The following is a 12,729-nucleotide window of genomic DNA, read 5'->3' on the forward strand; positions in this document are numbered from 1 at the left end:
CCATAATGCGCTCCACACGCTGGTCGAGGTCGGAGAGCTCTTTGACGTCAGGACGGCCTCCCCCGGTCTCAGTTCGTTTCCGCCGGTTGTGCGCCACCTTGGCCTGCAAGAGAAAGGACGGCCTCTAAGTACAGTGTGAAGCCCTGATCTTGTCTGCACTGCCTCCCATGGTCGAATAGCTTGGACAGTGTGTAGCCCTGATCTTGTCTGCAATGCCTCCCATGGTCGAATAGCTTGTACAGTGTGTAAAGTGCTGAATGTACAAGTGATTTTCATGACAGTCCCATAGCTGCTGGATGAGGGCTGGCCATTAGGGCTTTCAGGTCCCTTTGCCCATAAAGTGAGGTGCACATGCAGGGATGAGGAGGACACTGGAAAGGGTACTCACCCTGACAACCCGAGTGAGGTCGTTGAACTTCTTCCGGCATTGCACAGGAGTCCTGGCAACCACGCTGTTGGAAGACACCCTGTTTGAGACCTCCCTCCAGGCTTTCCGGTAGGCGCTGGGCAGCGGCCTCTTGTCACCTTCTGGGAACAGAACATGGCGCCTGCACTCCACTCCGCCAACCAGCAGCCTCAGGTCACCGTCGCTGAAGCGCTGCGCTCTCTCCCTGGCCTTCTCCATAGCCCTGGGCGTTGTGCAGGTGAAGCTGAAGTGGTCAGGCCTAGGTTGAGGGCTGCAGTGTGCAGGGCGTGGCAGGCAAACAAATCGACCCTCCCCCTTTAAGAGCTGACCGGCGCCAGAGTGTCTGCCGTCAATCAACAACTCGCCGCACCGGCGCTGCGCCCGGCCTCGGGGGTATCGCTCAGCACCGTTGGCTTAGCGCCTAAAGGTAGTCGTGCATCGCCTGTTTTAGCACAGCAGCAACCTCTTGGGGCGATGCGACTGACTATCGGCGAAGGTGGCGCGACTTTGCGCCAGGCGCAAACTTTAGCATCCGCCCGACTTTACCGCCCCAAAAGTGGCTATACTGAATTTCTAGGCCTATGTCACCAGTCTCATCAATTGACTTTGTACGATGCAGAACAGCTTTTCTAAATAAAATGACAAAAACATCTGACGTAAGGATATGTTCATTACACACAGTTACCAGTAAATACAATATGTAATGACAATTGTTAAAGGTTTTAGCTCAATATAAAATACATTTGAAAGGTGTTCAGATCATTGGTATTGCTTTTAGAATTTAAATTGTTACAAAGCATATGGAGGGAGTCATTGGAGAGCCTGGGTGCAGCCCTCCACCTCTGTGCAATGCTTGTCAGTGTTTGCAGCACCTCAAGGCTGTAGAACACTGACAGCGCAAATGTCAAAAGAAAGTTGGCCATGGTCCCTCTAAGGAAACCGGCTGATAACGCGTCATCAAATGACGTCACCTAACCAGCTTCCTCTAATTGGCCGGGAAACACGCTGGGCGGGCTTAACAAGCCCCATCAAGGGAAAATAATTTCAGAGGCCAGGCTGGAGCCAGCAGCAGAGTCGGGACCTGCCCTGACATCGCCCGCCACGGACCCGCCGATGTTCGTAAAATCCAGCCCACAGTGCTAGGAGAAAACTTGGAATGAGAAAAGCCCATTTAGCTCATCAAGGCTGCTCCTTCCATAGTCCATGCACAAATATCTCAATCATGGATTCATACCTCCCTCCCTCCAACCCAAGATGTCTATAATTGCTTCCTGACCCCCATGTGATTCAAACAGATCGACTAACATCTCTATAACCCTTAAACTCCTTCCTCAGTGGATTTCGATCTAGTTCCATTTAAAGGTTTCAATTAATCCAAAGTACGGTACTTTTTCTGTTAGTGTTGATGAAAGCTCTTGGTGACTTGCCTTGAAATGTTTGTGACAACAGTGCTTCTTTGATAGAATTATAATGTATTGTAAAAATGGCAGAAATAATTAATTATCTATTAGCTAATTCACATCGGCCACATTGATGGACATGATAATTCTGTCCAAACTATTTCCCCCAATTTTGCCAGCAGTGCTATTAATTAAAATGGAAAGGAGGAAATTAATCACAGGTTTTTTTAGTCATTTAATTTCCAATGCAGTGCTAATAGTAAGACGCCTGTAAAAACAAGATAATGAAAATGTAATAAAAAGTTTTACCATATGAATATTGAACTATTAAAGCAAACCTACAGTGCTATTCAGTTTATTTTAATAATTTCATAATGGTAGGGTCATTAATTTAAGCTCATTTTGTAACAGATATGTAAAATAAATATCTAAATCAAACTTCAAATAGCATCTCACAAAAGATAAAATTTCTCAATGCAGCTATTCACAGCCAGTCTACTTACTCCCAGTAATGCTCACTTGCGCTCTGTTGAGTTATATTGACTGGAGTTCCATTTATGCAAATTTCAGTTTTTATTATTTTAATAGTTCCATCAGCCAATGTAATATTGCAGGAATCATCTGTAAAATGTGGTAGATATTTGATAAGTAAATTTTATTTATGATGTTATAATTTTAGTCATAAAACAAGATGTAAACAGAACAGTCAGTTAAAATGTTTCATAAGACTAATTTGTCAAGATAAACTATTTACACAAATACAAGCCAGTGGTAAAACAACAAATATTCAAACGAGAACTTTGAAGGCTGAAGTGGAGAAGGGTTCCATGTGAACAGCTGTTGAACATGGGTTGGTCCCAAGAGATAGGCGATCGCCGTTCCGAAGGGATGGGCAATGGCCTCTGTTGCCCTCAGCTGATTGCAGGGTTGGTAGTAGATGGCGGTCAGGGGAGGGGGGGGCAGTGGGGAGGGGCAGTTTACTGGGTAGCTTGTTAGGCCTGGAGGAAACACTTCTGCTCCTTCTAGCCCACAAGCAGTGTGGTAAAGGCACTGTTTTATGGATGCAGCCTTCCTTGTCTCCTTTCACCTGCCAGGTTTCCAGAGGCCAGGGGAACCCTGCCAACTGTGGTTAAAAATAGAATCACTTAAAATGAAGGCACAAAGTATTTAAATGACCAACCTGCCTCCTGCGAGCAGATTGGTCGCACGCTCCTCATCCCGCCTTCATTAAAACTAGAAGTGGGCAGGTTACTGTTTCCGATTTCTGGCTTTTTAACCTCCCACCCAAACCAACCCACCCATTTTTGGGAGTTAAAATTACCCCCTCAGAGTCACTGCTCTGGAAAAAAAATATACTATGCACCCCTCACACTCACCCTCAACGTTACACAATGACAACTAGCAACTCAAAAGGAGTCAACTTGGTATTGGCACCCCACTCCATCACAGTCTCCCTCTAAACATCTATCCTATCCATTTTTTATACTCATTCCATAACAGGAGGAGGACCACCATCATTGGCTGAGCTCACCAATGCTGAGGAGACAGCTCTGGACAGCGCAGGAGTAATTGACCAGCCTGAAGTGGGGGATGGAGAGTGGGGCTCATTAGAACAACCTGGTGACAGAATTATTTTGCATTCATGAGTGACTCATTTGGGATCTGATGTTAATAGAAATTGAATGCTCATCATGTGCATAATGGGATGTGTCTGCAATCTACATATCACATGTCTAACTCATGTCTTTACTCTCCCACAGGACCATCAGGAGGAGCCCGGCCCCCACTGTCCAGGAGGAAGAGCAGGAGCACTCCTCAGAAGATCCTCCAGCCTCTGAGGGAGCAGTATCAGCAGAAATGAGTGCACGCAGCACCAGCGCAGAGATGCACACCTCAGTGGGTCCTATGTGAGATAGAGTAGTGTTGCCACCTGGTGTATCACAAGTCACAAGTGAGCAAGATCAGATGGTGAAGACAGGGACAGCTGTGGAGACTCCTCATCAGAGGCCGCTGGAGTCTCCTAGCTCTGCTGAGCTGCATGCAGACTCTGAGCCCCAGGGGTCATCCAGGAAGAGAGCGATCCTGGAGCTTCAAGAACAAGTGCAGGAGGCTCTGACAGGGTTTGCAACCACGGTGACTGCGAGTGTGCAGAGAATGGAGGAGGCCATCTCAAATATGAGCAACACCATGGTGCACGCACTGGCAACTGTAGGTTCTGCCATGGAAAGGATGGCAACCTCCATGGAGGACATAAATCACCAGACTCAGGAGAACATGGTAAAACTTCTAAATATTGAGTGGAGAAACCAGAGGTTCATGAACATCCTTGTTATGAGGAATGTCAATACAGACATGGGTCCTCATGGCCCCAAGGTGCTCTCCAGCTACTTGCTAGCAGAGAAGTGCGGGTGGCCATGAGAGGGATGATGGCAGGAGGGGACATGGAAGAGGGGGCTTCTCCAAGCGCTCAAACTCCCCTTGTCAATCCCTCGGTCAGAGCCCCAAATGCCTCCCCGAAGAGTGATGGCTGAATCTGCCCTTGCACAGCCGCAGGAGGAGCAGACTTTGGTGGGGCCCTCAAAGGCTCCAAAACCCAGAGGACAACCGCCAAAGGTGTCTAAGCAGGCGCAGCAGGGAAGTGAGCAGGCTGCCTCTACATCTGGTGAAGCCACAGGGGTAGCACCACGTAGAAGCACGCGTAAAAGAAAGCTCCCACATAAATAGTCACAAGGGTAGTCACTTGGGTGATTTGCTATAAATGAATGTTAAGTTTCTGTTAATAAAGTTTTCTGAATGTTTGAATTTGTTGCCATATGTGTGGTCATAAAGTTAAGTGGCACAGACAAGGGTAAGGGCACCTTTAATGTCCAGCAATGGTGGTGACAGTGCAAGGATTGAACAGTTCATTGTAGAGATGCTCTATGGTGTTGCAGTGTGGTAATGCCAACTCTCATGTGCATGTGGCAGCCACATGTCTGTGCTGCATAAAGTTAGGTGAATCTGGCATTGATTAGTCCATCCCTGGCATCACGGGCAGCAATGTGCTTGGTGTGCTGGTCGCACTAGGTCAGCTGCCTCCTCCAGGTGGTCTTCTTGCTGAACCTCATTCTGCTGATCCTCCTCCTCCTCTGAAGAGGCTATGCACTCTGTGCCTTCTTCCTCATGCAACGTTAATCCTCGCTGCAGTGCGATGTTGTGCAGGGCACAGCACACAACGACTATTCTTGAGACCTTAGCTGGTGCGTACTGAAGGGCTCCACTAGATCTGTCCAGGCATCTGAAGCGAATTTTGAGCAACCCTATTGTTTGCTCTGAGACTTCTGGTGGAAATGTGGCTTTGATTCCAACGTTCCTCAGACTCGTTTGATGGCCTCCTCAACTGTGTCATTAGCCACATCTTCAGGGGATAGCCCGGGTCTCCAAGGAACCAGGCGGAAAGTTCATTTGGCGGTGCGAAGAGCTGAGGGACAGTGGAGTGGCGCAGGATGTAAGAGTCATGGCAGCTGACAGGGAACTAGGCGCACACATGCATGATGCTCTTACTATGGTTGCACACCAGCTGCACGTTAAGGGAGTGGATGCCCTTACGGTTGACAAATGCTGCTGGGTTCTGATGGGGTGCCCTGATTTTCACATGTGTGCAGTCAATGATGCCCTGCACCCGTGGGAAGCCAGCTAGATTGACAAAGCTGAGTGCCCGCTTGATAACACTGGCTTCATCAGTGGAAAAGTGGATGTAATTGGCGGACTTGTCAAAGAGGGCATCGGTGAACTGCGTGATGCATCTGTGGGAGGCCAAATGGGAGATGCCGCTAATGTCTGCTGCTGATCCCTGGAAGGAGCCTGATGCAAAGGCACTAAGGGCAGTGGTGACTTTGACAGCCACTGGTAAGGAGTGTCCACCTGCTCCTCTGGGCTGCAGGTCTTGACCGAGCATTGTGCAAATGTCTGCAACTACCTGTCGCGAAAATCTCAGCCTTCTTTGGCACTGCTGCTCAGTCATGTTGAGGTAGCTCATCCTCTGCCCGTAAACCATATGTTTTGGGCATCTCCTGCACCGCAGTGCAGCCCTGCGCTGATGGCCTCTGCCCTGTGCAGCATCAGGTGGTTGAGAAGGTTGGCGCTCTTGTTGTTGGTGCTGCTGGTGTGCCTGGTTCTGCTGTGGATGATCATCTTCTGATTCTGAGGACCAGGGTGAGGGAATATAAATTGTTCTCATTCTGCTGTTATATATGGCAGTTGAGGATGAGATGTTAGAAACAGAAGATAGGAGCAGGAGTAGGCCATTCGGTCCCTTGAGCCTGCTCCGCCATTCAGTGAGATCATGGCTGATCATCCAAACTCAGTACCCTGTCCCTGCCTTCTCCCTATATCCCTTGATCCCTTTAGCATTAAGAAATATATCTAACTCCTTCTTGAATATATTTAATGAATTGGCCTCAACTGCCTTCTGTGGTAGAGAATTCCACAGGTTCATCACTCTCTGGGTGAAGAAATTCCTCCTCATCTCAGTCCTAAATGGCTTACCCCTTATCCTTAAACTGTGACCTCTGGTTCTGGACTCCCCCGCCATCGGGAACATCCTTCCTGCATCTAGTCTGTCTAGACCTGTTAGAATTTTATAAGTTTCAATGAGATCCCCTCTCATTCTTCTAAACTCCAGCGAATATAAGCCCAAGCGACCCAATCTCTCCTCATACATCATTCCTGCCATCCCAGGTATCAGCCTGGTGAATCTTCGCTGCACTCCCTCCATGGCAAGAACATCCTTCCTCAGATAAGGCGACCAAAACTGCACACAATACTCAAGCTGTGGTCTCACCAAGGCCCTGTACAGCTGCAGCAAGACATCCTTGTTCCTGTACTCGAACCCTCTCGCTACAAAGGCCAACATACCATTTGCCTTCTTAACCTCCTGTTGCACCTGCATGCTTACCTTCAGCGACTGGTGCACAAGGACACCCAGGTCTCATTGCACTTCCCCTTCTCCCAATCTATTGCCGTTTAGATAATAGTCTGCCTTCCTGTTTTTGCCACCAAAGTGGATAACCTCACATTTATCCACATTATACTGCATCTGCCATGTATCTGCCCAATCACCCAACCTGTCCAAATCATCCTGGAGTTTCTCGGCATCCTCCTCACAGCACACACGCCCACCCAGCTTTGTGTCGTCTGCAAACTTGGAGATATTACACCTAGTTCCCTCGTCTAGATCATTTATATATGTTGTGAATTGCTGGGGTCCTAGGACTGATCCCTGCAGTACCCCACTAGTTACTGCCTGCCACTCGGAAAAAGACCCGTTTATTCCAACTCTTTGCTTCCTGTCTGCCAACCAGTTCTCTATCCAATCAGTACCTTACCCCCAATCCCATGTGCCTTAACTTTACACGCTAATCTCTTATGCGGGACCTTATCGAAAGCCTTCTGAAAGTCCAAATACACCACATCCACTGGTTCTCCCTTATCTATTCTACCAGTTACATCCTCAAAAAATTCCAGTAGATTAGTCAAGCATGATTTACCTTTTGTAAATCCATGTTGACTTTGTCCGATCCTGTCACTGTTTTCCAAGTGCTCTGCTATTACATCTTTTATAATGGACTCCAGCATTTTCCCCACTACCGATGTCAGGCTTACCAGTCTATAATTCCCTGTTTACTCTCTACCACCTTTTTTGAATAGTGGGGTAACATTAGCAACCCTCCAATACATGGGAACTGTTCCAGAGTCTATAGAAGAAATTAATCAATGGGGAGAGAGGTTATTCCAAGGAAGTGACAGTGCACATAGAGTTTACACGTCACACTTACAACCTCAATACAGATCAAATGTGTATTCCCAATCCTTAAATCAGCAACTTCTGACATTGCAAACTGAACAGATGTAAAAGGTTAGATTTTATAACTGCAGCTGTGAACTATTCAGCTCAATTGAACTCCCAACATACTTAGCTGGCATGATCTCCGAACGACGTGAACCACGTTGAAAATGTGGGAAAATACAAAATGTCTGGCAAAATATTATTTAACAAGTAATTAATAAGCAGTTAACTACCCTAAATGCCTCCACCGCCGCTTGGTGTCAGGTCTGTCCTGAAATTGCAGGCCCGACACATTGGAAACTTACTATGGAGGCAGGTTCGCAGCGGGTTTCCAACCCGCTGTCAATCATTGCGATTTTGACAGTGGACCCGCCTCCAAACCCGCCCTCTGAGCGCCAGCAAAATCGCGGCCTAAATGTATTTATTCAAGAAACAAGTATTTCAGGCACTTATAATGAGTTTTCAATGAGTTCACCACATACCAGATTTAGGCCTAGAAATTCAGTATAGCCACTTTTGGGGCGGTAAAGTCGGGCGGCCGCTAAATTTTGCGCCTGGCGCAAAGTCGCGCCCCCTTCGCCGGTATTCAGTCGCAGCGCCCCAAGAGGTTGCTGCTGCACTAAAACAGGCGATGCACGACTATCTTTAGGCGCTAAGCCGGCGGTGCTGAGCGATACCCCTGAGGCCCGGCGCAGCGCAGGTGCGGCGAGTTCTTGATTGACGGCAGACACTCTAGCGCCGGTCATCTCTTAAAGGGGGAGGGTGGATTTGTTTGCCTGCCACGCCCTGCACACTGCAGCCCTCAACCTAGGCCTGACCACTTCAGCTTCACCTGTACAATGCCCAGGACTATGGAGAAGGCCAGGGAGAGAGCGCAGCGTTTCAGTGATGGAGACCTGAGGGTGCTGGTTGGCGGAGTGGAGCGCAGGCGCCATGTTTTGTTCCCAGAAGGTGGCAAGAGGCCACTGCCCAGCGCCTACCGGAAAGCCTGGAGGGAGGTGTCCAACAGGGTGTCTTCCAACAGCGTGGTTGCCAGGACTCCTGTGCAATGCCGGAAGAAGTTCAATGACCTCACTCGGGTTGTCAGGGTGAGTACCCTTTCCAGTGTCCTCCTCATCCTTGCATGTGCACCTCACATTATGGGCAAAGGGACCTGAAAGCCCTAATGGCCAGCCCTCATCCAGCAGCTATGGGACTGGCATGAAAATCAATTGCACATTCAGCACTTTACACACTGTCCAATCTATTCGACCATGGGAGGCATTGCAGACAAGATCAGGGCTACACACTGTCCAAGCTATTCGACCATGGGAGGCAGTGCAGACAAGATCAGGGCTACACACTGTACAAGCTATTCGACCATGGGAGGCAGTGCAGACAAGATCAGGGCTACACACTGTACTTAGAGGCCGTCCTTTCTCTTGCAGGCCAAGGTTGCGCACAACCGGCGCAACCGCACTGACACCGGCGGAGGCCGTCCTGACCTCAAAGAGCTCTCCGACCTCGACCAGCATGTGGAGCGCATTATGGGAGTCCGGCTGATTGGCCCCGTCGCCAGTGGAGATGCCGACCCTGTTCTGGGCACCAATGGTAAGGGCATCACCTTTTGGACCTCTCTCGTTCCACTTGCGCATCAGATCAGCATCCTTTGCCACTGTCCGACCAATGCGGTGAATGGCACCACTCATGCCTCCCTCGCTGCCGCCCTGTCCTCACTGTAAAGCTACTCTTGTGCCTTCCTGCTTTCAGATGGTGAATCGCCAGGTGAGGAGGCGGACCCTCAAGCTGTCACTGTCAGCCCTTCGGAAGACGAGGAGGAGGAAGAGGAAACCGGCCCATCAGTGCCACCCTCAGCCGCGCCAGCCCATGGCGATGTAGGGGACACGTCTTCCCTGGAGGGGAGCCGGGGGGAAGGGTCGGAGGAGAGTGAAGCTCCGGGGCCCAGCGGCCTGCAGCAACACAGGAGGGGTGGGGAAGCTCGGTGGACTTCTCCCCAGAGGGTGAGTGCGGCCTCCAGTCCTGCGACGGTCAGCGCAGAGGAGGTGCGCCTCCTAGAGGAAATGGCCGTCCAGGCTGAGCGCAGGCACACTGAGCTCATGGCTGCAGTGGCAAGGATGCCTGACTCCATAGAGTCACTGGCAAGGAGTGTGCAGGAATTCGGGGCAGCACAGGCCAGGAGTCTGCAACAATTCAGTGCAGCACAGGCCAGGAGTCTGGAACAATTCAATGCAGCACAGGCCAGGAGTCTGCAGGACATCGTGGCAGCACAGGCCAGGAGTCTGCAGGACTTCGTGGCAGCACAGTCGGCTTCTAGCCAAGTGCTCAGTCGTGCCGTCCATTCACTGGCTGGTGTCATGCGGACACAGACCAGGGCCACACGGGCACTAACTGCTGCCACCCTCGCTGGATCAGCCAGGCATCGCAAGGGCACTCGCCGCGCAGCAGCAGCCCAGCAGTCTGTCCTTCAGCTGTTTGCTGCGCATGCTGCAGTGCTGGCCCGTGCGAGTGCCAGTGTCTCAGGCGACCAGCGAGCACCTGCGATCTGCCAGGTTGCCACCATTCCTGCAGACGACACTGCCACTCCGCCATTGCAGCTGCCACGAGCTGCTGGACAGACTGCTGCCGCCCAGCCAGAGTTGGAGCAGTCAGCAGCCGGCCACTCCAAGGCCAGAGCTGGTGCAGGCCGACCCCCAAAGGCATCTGCCGTCTCGCCATCTGCCCCTCAGCAGCCTTCCCCCAGCCTTGCTGCAGCCACTGGGCTCGCATTGAGGAGGAGCAGGGCGGGCAGGGGCCTGGCAAGGATGCGCAAGGCATCGCCCTCGCAGGCCAAAAAGTAGAGGTATGCACAAATGCCTGGTGCTTGTTGTAAGGCCGACACTGGTGCAGTTGTTTTTGTGTAAGGCCGAGACTGGTGTCTTTATTTCTTTTTGTAAGGCCGAGACTGGTAGTTTTGTGTTTTTGGAGGGGGCTTCTCCACATGAGCATGTAATGTGGGAAGGGCAGAGGTTTTCAATAAATTATTGTTGTTAAATTGCAGTGTGCATGGTTTTTTGGTTAAGTCCTGGTTGCCCTGCTCGGCTGAGGGCTTGTGGAGCGGCTACATTCATCTGCTGACATTGGCACATGCCAGTCCCTGAGAGGGGGCCTAGAACCGACGTTCAATAAGCCGGCGACGGGCGGCCCTTGCACTTTGTGCCTCCCTCCTGTGCTGGTCCTCCTCCTCCTCCTCCTCCTCCTCCTCAGGTGGTCCTCCAATCTGTGGTGGCAGTGACTGAGTCCTGCGGATAGCCAGGTTGTGCAGCATGCAGCAAACGACCACGAAATTGGAGACTCGCTCCGGCGAATACTGTAGGGCTCCACCAGAACGATCCAGACAGCGGAACCGTTGCTTCAGGACGCCGATTGTTTGTTCGATGATGTTCCTGGTCGCTTGATGGCTCTCGTTGTATCTCTCTTCAGCAGGGGTGCTGGGCGCACGGAGCGGGGTCATCAGCCAGGTACACAAAGGATAGCCTTTGTCCCCGATAAGCCATCCGCGTGGGTGAGGCTGGGCCTGGAACATGTCTGCCACAGAAGTCTGTCGCAGGATGAAGGCATCGTGGCTGCTGCCTGGAAAGCGGGCATTGACAGCTAGGATGAGCTGCCTGTGGTCACACACCAGCTGTACGTTCAGTGAATGGTAGCCCTTCCGGTTGCGGTAATCCTCGGCATTCTCCAGAGGTGCCCGCAAAGCCACATGCGTGCAGTCAATGGCACCCTGCACCATGGGGAAGCCCGCAAATGCTGCAAAGCCCATTGCACGCTGTTGCTGCTTGTCAAGGGCCATGGAGAAGGAGATGAACTGACGTCTCCTTTGGAAAAGGGCATTGGTCACCTGGCGGATGCAGCAATGCACGGCGAACTGGGAGATGTTGGCAATGTCCCCAGTAGCGGCTTGGAAGGAGCCGGTGGCATAGAAGTTGAGAGCCACCGTCACCTTCACTGCCACCGACAGAGACGTCCTGCTCCTCAGCTGTGGCTGCAGATCACTGCCAAGCAGCTGGCAGATCTCTGTGACCACGTCCCTTCTGAATCGCAGCCTCCGAACACACTGCTCCTCAGACATGTTGAGATAGGAGAACTGCTGGCGGTATACCCTGGGAGGGTAAGGCCTCCTTTGCCGACGCCTGTTGCCCCCTCTCCGTCTAGCCAGGGCTGCCACTCTCTCGTGGCGTCTGTGAGCCCTTTGGATGTAATTGAGAAAGCCTGCGTTGACACCCATTGCAGCCCCCATAATATGCTGGCAAACAATGAGATGTCAATGAAGGCAAAGACTAGTGGAAATCTGTGGCCTGAAGCCAGAAGTACCTGTCCGAGTGTTGGGCCAAAGCAGAAAGCTATCTACCTTGGTCTCTCTCCAAAGATCCGTTTCGCAAGAGGGAGTGCTGCAAAATGGCAGCCTTTTATATTGCAGGAGGAGTGCCCTTTAATTTGCGCCCCCTGCGCCCCGCATCGGCTGAGCACCGTTCCACTTAACAGTTGCTAGGGGTGTCAGGCGCACAATGGGGCGTTGCCACTGAAGTTCCGGTTGGGGGTGCACAAAGGGCGTTGCACGAGGAAATGATGTCATGATCTGCGCGCGCAGCTGAGCGCGCGCAAAGACTTTGCGCCGGCGCTAAATCTCGAGTGAAGTTGGGGCGAGGCGCAGTTCTCGCTACGCCCGGGCGCTACCCGCCTAGCGCCTGACATCTACTCCTCCTAAGGCGCTAACGGCTGGCGCAATCAACTGAATTTCTAGGCCTTAATCTTTAATGGCCCGGAATTTGCAGTGGGTAATTACGGCCCAGAAATTCGGATCGGGGGCTTCCCGTGGGTGCAAGCCTCCGACCTGCACTTACCTACCATGCCGGCTGTTGAGCTGTGGGCCCGCGTGGGATTCTGATCCTGGGCCTCCTCCAACTGCTGGCGCGCGGTGCTTGCGTATCCCAGGGACGCAGTTAGTTCGATGCGTCCCCTGGGATCACGTGGGCCATGGAGAGCCAATGGTAGCAGGGAAGGCTTCATTCATAAGTTTGACAGGAAGATCTATTAAACCTATAAATACTATAAGCCCCAAA

The 12,729-nt window shown here is 51.4% G+C and overlaps 1 pseudogene; it reads right to left on the reverse strand.

The window, feature by feature from the left end:
• The window catches only part of LOC147108643 (sodium- and chloride-dependent neutral and basic amino acid transporter B(0+)-like), a 253,377-nt pseudogene that overhangs the window by 209,091 nt on the left and 31,557 nt on the right, over nt 1-12,729 (reverse strand).

This window comes from Somniosus microcephalus, chromosome 13 (genome assembly GCF_052327205.1).
Source record: "Somniosus microcephalus isolate GS21.2 chromosome 13, FLI_Smic_1.0, whole genome shotgun sequence".
Classification (NCBI taxonomy): domain Eukaryota; kingdom Metazoa; phylum Chordata; class Chondrichthyes; order Squaliformes; family Somniosidae; genus Somniosus; species Somniosus microcephalus.